We start from the raw sequence: 12,414 nt of genomic DNA on the forward strand, positions 1-12,414 counted from the left end.
TAATTTTGATTCCTTATTTTTTCAATTTAACTTATAACTTTTCAATAACAGCTTTGAGATATGAAGCATACATATGTCACTGGTAAAAAAACCAAGATCCCACATAACATCAAGAGCAGAATAATACAATATATGTAATAAATCAGAAATGTAGAACTTTATATCTGGCATGATTAACACCGTAATAGGATGCAACCGTACATACCTGAGAGATAAGTCATGAAGGTAGATTTATATAATGCGGAATAAATGGGTAATTGTAACCATATGTCTATATTCAAAAGATTAAGCGGAGTGAAAGTGAATGATCTCCTACTGTAGAAACACCACTTTACAGTTTGTAAAAAGATGTAATCTGTAGAAAAAAATTGTAACTTGGTAAATGCATTGCATTACGTATCTTCATCCTTATAGATACAGCCTGCATCATAGCCCAGATGCATTTTATTAGTTGCAACAGGAAATGGTCAACAAGTTTGGGGTACGTAAATACCCCTAGCAGTTTAGCAGAGCTCCTATAATGTAGTGGCTAGATTTTCCAAAATTCCTGTACAGTGCATGGTGTAAATGGTATAAACACAAATACTATACACACTCAAAATGGTGATCACAGCAGCAAAGTACCACAAGGTTTTCTGTTGAGCCTAGTACTTTTTAATCTTTCTTTTAATAAGCATAAGATAACACAAAACTATGTGGAATACTCATCTTGATTGTGAAATATTACAGAAATACCTTGACATATTGACATCCTGAGCATGTAGGCAGATGAAATCTAATGTTGATAAAGGTTAAGGAAGGCAAAGATACAATAATAGTATTACTGCCTATACAACATATTGAATACTAGTAAGTTAAGCACTTGGTTATCCATAAGCAACAGCACTCAATGTCAAGCAGCAGCTGCAATAGCAAATACATTTTGACAATACATGTGAGGAGTTGTGTGGAGTCTCCATGGGTAAAAATAAATGAAGGCAAATACCATAATAAAATACTGTTTGGGTTTGCTATAAGCCACCAAATTGAACCCCTTCCTGTCGTAAACAACTTTCAGATTTTCATTTTCGTTTTTTCCTCCCCACATTCCAAAAGCCATAACGTCTTTATTTTTCCGTCAATATAGTACTATGAGGGCTTGATTTTTGCGGGACGAGTTGTAGTTTTGCGTAGCACCATTTATTTTGCCATATAATGTACTAGGAAATGGGGAAAAAATTATTTGCGGGCAAGAAAATGAAAAAAACAGCGATTCCTCCATGGTTTTTTGCGGACCGTTTTTACGGAATTCACTGTGCAATTAAAACAACATGTTAACTTTATTCTGTGGGTCAATACGATTACGGCGATACCAAATATATAAAGATATTTTTTTTATATTTTACTACTTTTACATGTAAAAACCTAGGTGTAAAAAAGAAAATTTATATTGCGTCGCCAAATTCTGAGAGCCATAAGTTTTTTATTTTTTCATCGATTAAGTGATATGAGGACTTATTTTTTGCGGGATAAGATATCGTTTTTAATAATACCAGTTTGGTGTAAATGCGACGGTTTGATCACTTTTTATTTCATTTTTTGTGGGAGATTAGGTGACCAAAAAATAGAGATTCTGGCGTTAACAATTTTTTTTTACGGCGTTCACTTTGCAGGTTAAATAATGATATATTATAATAGTTCAGACTTTTACGGACGCGGCGATACCAATTATGTTTATTTTATTTTTTTTACTATGCTCTAGGGGGAAAATGGGGAAAGGTTTTTTTTTTAACGTTGAATTTTTTATTTTTATTTTTTTACACAAAAAAAAACTTTATTTAACTAATTTTTACTTTTTTTATTAGTCTCCCTAGGGGACTTCAACCAGCGATCCTAAGATCGCTTGCACGATATACTGCAATACTAATGTATTGCAGTATATCGTGATTCTGACAGGCACCTATTAACCGGTTAAGGACTAGGCTGTTTTACAGCTAAATGACCAGAGCAAATTTCACAATTTTGCTATGCGCTTCTTTAGATGACTATAACGCTGCAGGTGAATAAAGTTCATCTTTGAATTTTACACTCTTTTTAAAGGACAGATAGGGCTTTGTTTTAGTGGCATTTGTCAGTATATATCATTTTTATTTTTTTCTCTAAAGTGGGCAAAATTGGAAAAAAATGCAAGAATTTAGCAAATGCGTCAGTTTAGGCTAGCATTTTTCACACACGGTATAGTCCACGGACAAAATTCATCTCCTTTCACATTCTTCCACTTCTCCCGTGCATGGGGATACCAAATATGTGTGCCTTATTTGCTGTGCGGGCATGTGCCAGGGCTTGGCATAAAAGGAGGCTTTTTGGCCTTTTCGGTCCAGGAATTTAGCATTTGATTTTATAGCCGCATACTGTTTTCTGGGGGGCCTAATGCTGCTGAAACATTAGAAACACCCCATAAATGACTTCATTCACACAAGTAGACCCCACAAGGTTTTCTTCAAGGGGTTTATCATATTTTTAGACAGTCCAGTTTTCTTCTGAAAGTTTCTTGAATAAGATGGAACAAAATAAAATCAGCACTTTTTTAGCAAATGCGTCAGTTTAGGCTAGTATTTTTCACACACGGTATAGACCACGGCCAAAATTCATCTCCTTTCACGTTCTTCCACTTCTCCCGTGCGTGGGGATACCAAATATGTGTGCCTTATTCACTGTGCGGGCATGTGCCAGGGCTTGGCATAAAAGGAGGCTTTTTGGCCTTTTCGGTCCAGGAATTTTGCATTTGATTTTAGAGCCGCATACTGTTTTCTGGGGGGCCTAATGCTGCTGAAACATTAGAAACACCCCATAAATGACTTCATTCACACAAGTAGACCCCACAAGGTTTTCTTCAAGGGGTTTATCATATTTTTAGACAGTCCAGTTTTCTTCTGAAAGTTTCTTGAATAAGATGGAACAAAATAAAATCAGCACTTTTTTAGCAAATGCGTCAGTTTAGGCTAGTATTTTTCACACACGGTATAGACCACGGCCAAAATTCATCTCCTTTCACGTTCTTCCACTTCTCCCGTGCATGGGGATACCAAATATGTGTGCCTTATTCACTGTGCGGGCATGTGCCAGGGCTTGGCATAAAAGGAGGCTTTTTGTCCTTTTCGGTCCAGGAATTTTGCATTTGATTTTATAGCCGCATACTGTTTTCTGGGGGGCCTAATGCTGCTGAAACATTAGAAACACCCCATAAATGACTTCATTCACACAAGTAGACCCCACAAGGTTTCCTTCAAGGGGTTTATCATATTTTTAGACAGTCCAGTTTTCTTCTGAAAGTTTCTTGAATAAGATGGATCAAAATAAAATTAGCAATTTTTTAGCAAATGCGTCAGTTTATACCAGCATTTTTCACACACGGTATAGACCACGGTCAAAATTAATCTCCGTTCACATTCTGCCACTTCTCCCGTGCATGGGGATACCAAATATGTGGCCTTATTTATCACATAGAGATGTAGGAGGGCGGAGGATAGAAGAAGATTATTTCACATATCGCTTTTTTTCAAAGCTGGTTTTACAAAACTCAACAGAGTTTCTATAACACGTCCAAAATATCTGCTCTTGAAGCAGAAATCCCAAAATATTCATCTAGGGGTATAATGGGAATTTATTTTTTGGGGTTTTCTAAAATAAGAAATTGCAGGTTAATGCAAATGGACTCTCCAGCAGATGAACTTTAGAGAATATGCAAACATGACATCCACCCCCCACCCATTCCCTCCCTCACCCTTGGAGTAAAATCAGGGGAAAAATAAAAACGTAATGTAGGGCAAATATATTTTCAACAAATTAACTAAAATCTAATAATTCAGAACAGTGTGGTATTTTTTAAAACATGGCTCAATGCACAGGCCTGGTTGCGAGGGACATGAGGGACAGAAATATCGGGAATCTTTGCGGTGCCCGTCTTTTCTGCAGACGCGGCACTTTTTCTGAGGGTTGCTTCTGGTTGCTGTTGGGGGAATCCGACTGATGAAGTGTCTTTCAGTCAGTCGCGTGACATCCTCAGACTGGGGGCATTCTCGGGTGTCCTGAACATCAAAAATGAGGCCTTCAATAATTTTTTCCTGGAAATCCAGGTATGTATCTCTGCCTCTGTTTTTTTTGTAGAGCACAAATGAATTGTGGATGGCCACCTGTAACAAATAAATGGCCACCTTTTTGTACCAGGTTTTAGTTTTGCGTTTTACTAAATAGGGCTGTAAAACCTGGTCGCTTAAATCCACCCCCCCATGTACTTGTTATATTCGGACACGCTCACTGGTTTGTGCTTGTCCGATGTTGCCCCTCTTTCCCTCACTGCCACTGTTCCTGCGGTATGAATCGTGCTTAGCACATACACGTCTTTGCGATCCCTGAACTTGACCACCAGCAATTCTTCAGATGCATAAGCACAGGAGTCCCCCTTTACCATGCGCTTCCCCACTAATTGCTGTGGAAAACCAATTCGGTTTTTGCGCATGGTACCACATGCCCCAGTCCTTGCAGCATGCAAATGCCTAAACAGGGGCACACTCGAATAAAAATTATCACAGTACAGGTGGTACCCCTTGTGAAGTAGAGGCTGCATTATCTCCCACACGATCTTACTGCTGGTGGAAAGATCAGGGGGGCATCCAGGAACATTTATTGTGCGGTCCCGCCCTTCATAAATCCTGAAGGCGGTGGTATATCCTGACCCGCTTTCACACAATTTGTAGAGCTTAACGCCATATCTTGCCCTTTTGGAAGGTAGATATTGGCGAAAGCTAAGTCTGCCATGAAAGTTGAGGAGGGATTCGTCCACACTTACATTCTGCTCAGGGGTGTAGAGTTGCAGAAATAAATTATTCAGGGAATTTATTAGCGGTCTTATTTTGAACAACCGATCCCGGTTTGCATCGGTACTTGGGGGGGCCTGTGCGTTGTCATTGAAGTGGAGGAACCTCATTATTGTCTCATAACGAGACCTGGGCATTACTGCAGAATATACTGGGGTGGCTTGGGCGGGTCTTGTTGACCAGTAAGACCTAATGGAGGGCTTTTTGACAATACCCATATTTAGGGTGAGCCCCAAAAAATTTTTTAATTCCTGCAAATTGGTGGGCGTCCAATCTCTGGCATGGGTGGATGAAGGTTTCTGCCTTATATATTGCGTGGCATATAAATTTGTTTCGTGGACAATCTGATTTAGGATGTCGTCCGTTATAAATAAATGGAAGTAATCCATTTGGACAAAATTTGTATTGTCCACGGTTATGCCAGGAGTGGCAGTAAATCCGTGGATTCTAGGCCCAAAAGATGGGGCAGGTGCCCATACAAGAGCCTGGACTGGAGGGACCAGGCTGTCCCGTGCTACAGCGCTACTTGGCCCTGCGCTTTCATGTTCTGCAGTTTCGACTGCATCAGGGACAACGTCCCCTGAAGATGAACCTGAAGTGACGCTGTCATCGTCACTACCTAAAACAGGTTCCATCTCGGACGCCATCTCTGATGCGGTCTCCGACTCAGACCACAGCATGGCGTATGCCTCCTCGGCGCTAAACAACTTCCTCGCCATAACGTAACTAACACTAACACTAACTAAACAAATTTTATTTATTTATTTTTTTTATTTTTTATAAAACACACAAACTAACTGCTATATATATCTACACTACCGCTAACAAAAAAATAAACCGCTATTGCTATATATATTATATATATGTGGATATATATATAATTATATACTCCCTACCTGCCTATTCTAATAGAATAAAAGAAAGAAAGGTAGATAGATAGAAAAAAAGATAGATGGATAGATAGATTGTATAGATAGATAGAAATCTATCTATACAGAGAATGTTTTAGAGTGTAACTGTATTTTTTTGTAACTGTAACTGTATTCTTCTGGCAGCAATTCTCCCGAGTCTCTTCTTCTCCTCAAACTGAAACAATGTTTGAGGAGAAGAAAAGAGGCAGGAGATTTACTGCCAGAAAAGTCAAAATAAAACAAATGTGGTCGCTGTGATAGGTTTTCACAGCGATCACATGTTCAGGGACCATCAGATTGGTCCCTGATACTCTGCCCAGTGCCCAGAGCTGTTGGTAACAGCGTGGGCACAGGGCTGTGTGCACGCGATCGCGTGCACACTGTTTTATAAGCAGGAATGCATGTGATCGCTGTGATTGGTTGTCACAGCGACCACATGTTCAGGGACCATCAGATTGGTCCCTGATACTCTGCCCAGTGCCCAGAGCTGTTGGTAACAGCGAGGGCACAGGGCTGTGTGCACGCGATCGCGTGCACACTGTTTTCTATGCAGAAATGCATGTGATCGCTGTGATTGGTTGTCACAGCGATCACATGTTCAGGGGCCAAAAGATTGACCCCTGACATTCTGCCCAGTGCCCATGGCTGTTAGCAACAGCCAGGGCATAGAGCTGTGTGCACGCGATCCCGCATGCACAGTCTCTGAAGTGCGGCCGTATATATACTATACGCCGGACTTTAGAGACCCTGACCGCTGGCCGTATATTTACGGCCAGCGGTCGGGAACCTGTTAAGCCCTGCCGGAGGCAAGGCTTAATAGGTGTACAAAGATGGCGGACCTGGGGGCGTTCATTAAACCCCCAGCCAGCCATAGCAACCATCACCCCCCTGCGATTGCGTTGCGGGGGGTGCGATGAGCTGTTAGAGGGGGTCGCCCCCCTCTTTCTGACGATTTAAATGCTGCGGTCAGTATTAACGAGTTAAACTAGCGGGATCGCGCTCGAGCGCGATGCCGCTAGTTACTCTGAAGTGTCGGCTGTAATATACAGCCGACACCGGCATCGTATGGAGCGAGCTCACTGCGTGAGCCCGCTCCATACTTCCCCTACCAGACTTTGGCGTATGGATACGTCAAATGTCGGGAAGGGGTTAACAGAATTGACAGAAAATCTTCTGCTAAGGCAAAAAGATGAGGCAGCCAATCACAATGTGGTAGTTGTTATGGAGGACTTCAACTACCCAAATATAAAAGAAAAAGGAAACTGAAACCTGTGGATCTCATAGAGGTGTCTGTCGATATCTAAAGATAATAACTTTCCAAACTGGTGCATGATCTCACTATAAGGTGGGGATTTTGGATTTAATAGTCAGAAATGGACCTGACAGAATAACAAAGGGGCAGTTTGGGGGACACCTAGGAAACAGTGATTATAATATAATAAACTTCCACTTGTCTTTCAATAAGATATTTTGTCGACGAGTCACAAAAACAGTGAACTTCTGAAAGGCAAAGATCGATCAGCTTAGAGATGCCCTTAACCTTGTTAAACTATAACATTGTCCTCAAAAATAGGAGTACAGATACTAAATGGGATATTTTTAAAAGCATCTTAAAATTTAGATGTGAGAGGTACATACCCTATGGGAATAAAAGAGTTAAGAACAGGAGAAAACGAATGTGGAGAAATAAAAATGTAATAGGTGAAATAAATGATAAAAAAATAAAGAATTTAAACTATTGAAACAGTAAAGCAGTGAAGAAGCACTAAAAAGCTATAAGGGAAACTAAAATTGGGGTCAGGGACTCCTCCGACTGTCCTAGGTGTGGTGGAGAACCTGGCACATTGATACACATGGTGTGGCAATGTGTGCAGCTGTGACAGTTCTGGTCTGAGGTAGTGGACACATTTCTTCTGTATATCGGGTGTCGGTAGATTTCACTCCGTTTTTATGTGTCCTAGGGTATGTGGAGGATATCTCTTTCTCTGAACATGTTAACCTAGCAGTTGCTCGTTGCTGTATGTAGCAAGGAAGCTTATTGCACAGCATTGGCTGGATGACAAACCGCCTACGTTATCCAAATTCTGTAACAAAGTCACGTGGTTGACACGTATGGAAAGATAGGTTTACACAGATAGAAATGTTAAACATGCCTTCGATAAAATATGGTCTCCATGGGTGGAAAATAGGGGCCTGAGTTCATCATCGGGGGTTGCGGCTGAGTTGCAGTCCAGTATGAGGTAGATGGGTGGATAATATACACTGCTTAGAGGAATCTGGTCGGTCTTGAGGGGATTATGTTAAATTTTATCTGAATATGTCAGATATGTAGATGGTATTTTGTATATTTGATACTGATCTCGGTGCTGATTATTCTGTATTCATGAGCATGCATACTTTGGAATAAGAGGGTGGGGGGTGTTATATCTGTGTTGCGATACAGTGTCGCAAATGTGTTTTTGTTGAAAATAAAAAATTACTTGATTCAAAAAAAAAAAAGCTATAAGGGAAAAATTTAATTATGTAAAAATCAGATAACGCCGGACACAGGGAGACTCTCAAAGAGAGTAAAACTAACCCTAAAATGTTTTTCACTTACATAAGTAATAAAAAGTCTAAAACTCAAAGTGTTGGCCCTTTAAAAAGTAATGAGAGAGAAATTGTGAAGGGTGATAAGGAAAAAGTCTAAAAGAAAATTCTCCACAGCAGAGGAGAATTAAATGTTAAGTGAAATGCAGAGGGATAAAGTAAACTCTCCATTAACTATCACCTGTCTAACCCAAGAAGAAGTACAGCGCCACCTTGGAGGGGCTTTCTGATAATCTTACATATTTTTGAAAGTGGTCTGATTGTGCTGTGTATTATGCCCTAATGCCATCAAAATACTTATTTGGCTCATTTTCGTCACTGTCTGTGTCCTCCGGCCATGCTCTGGTATGTTTACATATTATATTTCTGGTCCGCGTCCATTTGCCTTTAGCCTCCTATACTACAATTCTCATCTTACCTTGCACTGGCTTCTCAGCTAGCTGAACCTCCCCCACTATCCCTCCTAACTGTATTATGTAGCCCACCCACTTCACTCTTCGTGCCATCTTGGAACTCCCAGTTCCATATTCCAGTTTGGTCTAATTTGGCTCATACTGCAAAACCTTATATCACACATATAGTGTTAACAGTTAACAGTTTCATATAAAAATGTTATGCGCAGTTTGGGTTTATACAGCAAGGTACACATTAGAATAAAATTTTGTGTCCCATAATAAAAAAGAGGGAGCAATGATTGGACGCTTGCCACACATGCGCAGTAACAGCATTATGTTTGTAACCAGATCTAATGTCAATGCAGGCACACTAGAGCAATCAGAACTAAGCATGCAAGGATCAAAGAGATTTATTTTGAACCCTGCATGCTAATGCAGGAGGTCAGGACCAACCGACTGAATTGATGTCAGTGATGACAACATTCGTTCAGGAGGCAGGAGAAGAGGCCATTGGCAGTAAACGGTCAATACGTCAATGGAAATCCGGATTTCGGAGGGGGTTGGCGTCACATGACCGGGGACATGAAAAGAAGAATAGAACATTAGAGAAATAGAGAAAGTAAGTATCGCAACTCGCCAGGCCCAGATTAAATACACCCCTGTGTTCTAAAGGAATTAAGTACAGTGATCGACAGACCATTATTTCTGATATTTAAGAATTCTATAATGAGAGTCTGCACCACAGGACTAGCGCATAGCAAATGTGGTGCCAATATTCAAAAAGTGAGCTTGGAAACTATAGGACTAAGTTTAACCTCCATTGTGGGTCAAATGTTTGAAGGATTTCAAGCGATGCAATCCTGGAGTATCTCAGTGAGGAAAAAAGATATACATCCATATCATCATGGCTTTATGAGGGATGGTTCCTGTCAAACTAATCTGGTCAGCTTCTATGAGAAGGTAAGTTCGATACTGTACCACATAAACAGTTGGTGCATAAAATGAGAATACGGGGGGGGGGGGGGATGCGTGTAAGTGGTTAAGTAACTGGCTCAGTGATAGAAAATAGAGGGTGGTTATTAACAGTACAACTCAGATTTGGTCACCCTTACTAGTGGGCGACCACAGGGATCAGTGTTGAGCCTTATGCTATTGAATATATTTATTAATGACCTTGTAGAGGGATTGCACAATGAAATTAAAATGTTTGCACACTTCCTCTCAGGAGTGCCAAATGGGGGTATATGCCATAAATGTCTTAGATGGAAATACTATTTGAAAGATCACTCTGGGTAATACGGATGCACTGTTTTATACATAGTTCTATAATACTAGACCAGTTTTGCTGGGATTTCTCCTTTAAGTTGCTTAAAATCAAACTCATACAGGCCCAAAAAGCCCCCATAACCGTACCAGCCACACAGTAACCCATAAAAGTGAAAGGAAAAAGAGGAAGCCTCCAGCTCACCTTGTATATAGACTTGTACTGTTCACCGCGCACGGGTCCTCGTGTCGGCACACGATAGAAAGGCAGCAGAGAAGAAGGATTGGATCCAGCGCTGATGTAGGTAAAACAGAAACTTTTTCCAAGTTTTATTGGGTCATCTTAAAACAGGATCAGTAGGATGATGTCCTGGAGTGCAGGGAGAGGTTTCAATGATATGGAGAGCCTACGCGTTTCAGACGCCTCCTGCGTCCTTATTCATGGATTGTGTTAACTAACTGACGTGTGTTGCTGGATTTTATATCCGGTCTAACATGTGTTTTTTGATTGCGTTCCAGGTCACGTGGATCCCCTGGAACGCAAACAGGAACTAGAGTACGATTTGGGCTCTGCTGTGTGAGTGCAATACATCCTGGATTAGTTGGTGAGTAAGTTATTTCGTTTTGTATAAGATGACAATACTTATGCAGTTAATTTAAATACTAGATTTTTGTTTTAATATATTAGAGAAAAGCAAGGATTGTTGTTGTTTTCAGAAAAAACATTTTGCTCACATGGCAGAAATATGATCGTAATTTTAGCTAGTCTGGCTGTTGCATAAAACCAGACAGTCAGTAGTATTTTTTGATTGAGACCTAGTAAAAAGTGAAAAAGAAGGTGAAAATAGAAAGGCTAAAAAACGTACATGTCGAGAACATATGTGCATGTATTGTTGGTTAAAAAATAGGTGGATGGCCAAAAAGAGACAATTTGTATAGAAATAACCATTGATAATTCTTAATATAAAAATTGTAAGGATGCACTCCTAATTTATTCGTGCTGTTTAGGTTCGGGTTGAAGTACCCATATCATGTATGTAAAAACCTAAACAAAAAAGCACTCCAGGAACACTTGAATTATAGGATCTGTAGTAGGCGTCCTCCCGACGCTCCAAATAAGTCAGTGTGCACACTGACTTATTTGGAGCGTCGGGAGGACGTCTACTACAGATCCTCGACTTATCTTATGCAGCGATTGTGAGAAAGGCTCAGGTTGGGCCGAAACGTTCAGTTTATCGCTTGCTTCTCCACAAATTACTTATTTTGGAATAAAGAATAACTTCTTTAAAATCCTATAATTCAAGTGTTCCTGGAGTGCTTTTTTGTTTAGGTTTTTACATACATTGATAATTCTTGTTATATTTGCAAGGTGATATTCTGGAAATACAGAGAAAAGAGAAAAATAATATTATGTATGTACAGTGGAGGTAATAAGTATTTGATCCCTTGCTGATTTTGTAAGTTTGCCCACTGTCAAAGTCATGAACAGTCTAGAATTTTTAGGCTAGGTTAATTTTACCAGTGAGAGATAGATTATATAAAATAAAAAAAAATCACATTGTAAAAATTATATATATTTATTTGCATTGTGCACAGAGAAATAAGTATTTGATCCCCTACCAACCATTAAGAGTTCAGCCTCCTACAGACCAGTTACACGCTCCAAATCAACTTGGTGCCTGCATTAAAGACAGCTGTCTAACATGGTCACCTGTATAAAAGACTCCTGTCCACAGACTCAATTAATCAGTCTGACTCTAACCTCTACAACATGGGCAAGACCAAAGAGCTTTCTAAGGATGTCAGGGACAAGATCATAGACCTGCACAAGGCTGGAATGGGCTACAAAACCATAAGTAAGACGCTGGGTGAGAAGGAGACAACTATTGGTGCAATAGTAAGAAAATGGAAGACATACAAAATGACTGTCAATCGACATCGATCTGGGGCTCCATGCAAAATCTCACCTCGTGGGGTATCCTTGATCCTGAGGAAGGTGAGAGCTCAGCCGAAAACTACACGGGGGAACTTGTTAATGATCTCAAGGCAGCTGGGACCACAGTCACCAAGAAAACCATTGGTAACACATTATGCCGTAATGGATTAAAATCCTGCAGTGCCCGCAAGGTCCCCCTGCTCAAGTAGGCACATGTACAGGCCCGTCTGAAGTTTGCAAATGAACATCTGGATGATTCTGAGAGTGATTGGGAGAAGGTGCTGTGGTCAGATGAGACTAAAATTGAGCTCTTTGGCATTAACTCAACTCGCCGTTTTTGGAGGAAGAGAAATGCTGCCTATGACCCAAAGAACACCGTCCCCACTGTCAAGCATGGAGGTGGAAACATTATGTTTTGGGGGTGTTTCTCTGCTAAGGGCACAGGACTACTTCACCGCATCAAT

Source organism: Rhinoderma darwinii, chromosome 3 (genome assembly GCF_050947455.1).
Source record: "Rhinoderma darwinii isolate aRhiDar2 chromosome 3, aRhiDar2.hap1, whole genome shotgun sequence".
NCBI classification, from domain to species: domain Eukaryota; kingdom Metazoa; phylum Chordata; class Amphibia; order Anura; family Rhinodermatidae; genus Rhinoderma; species Rhinoderma darwinii.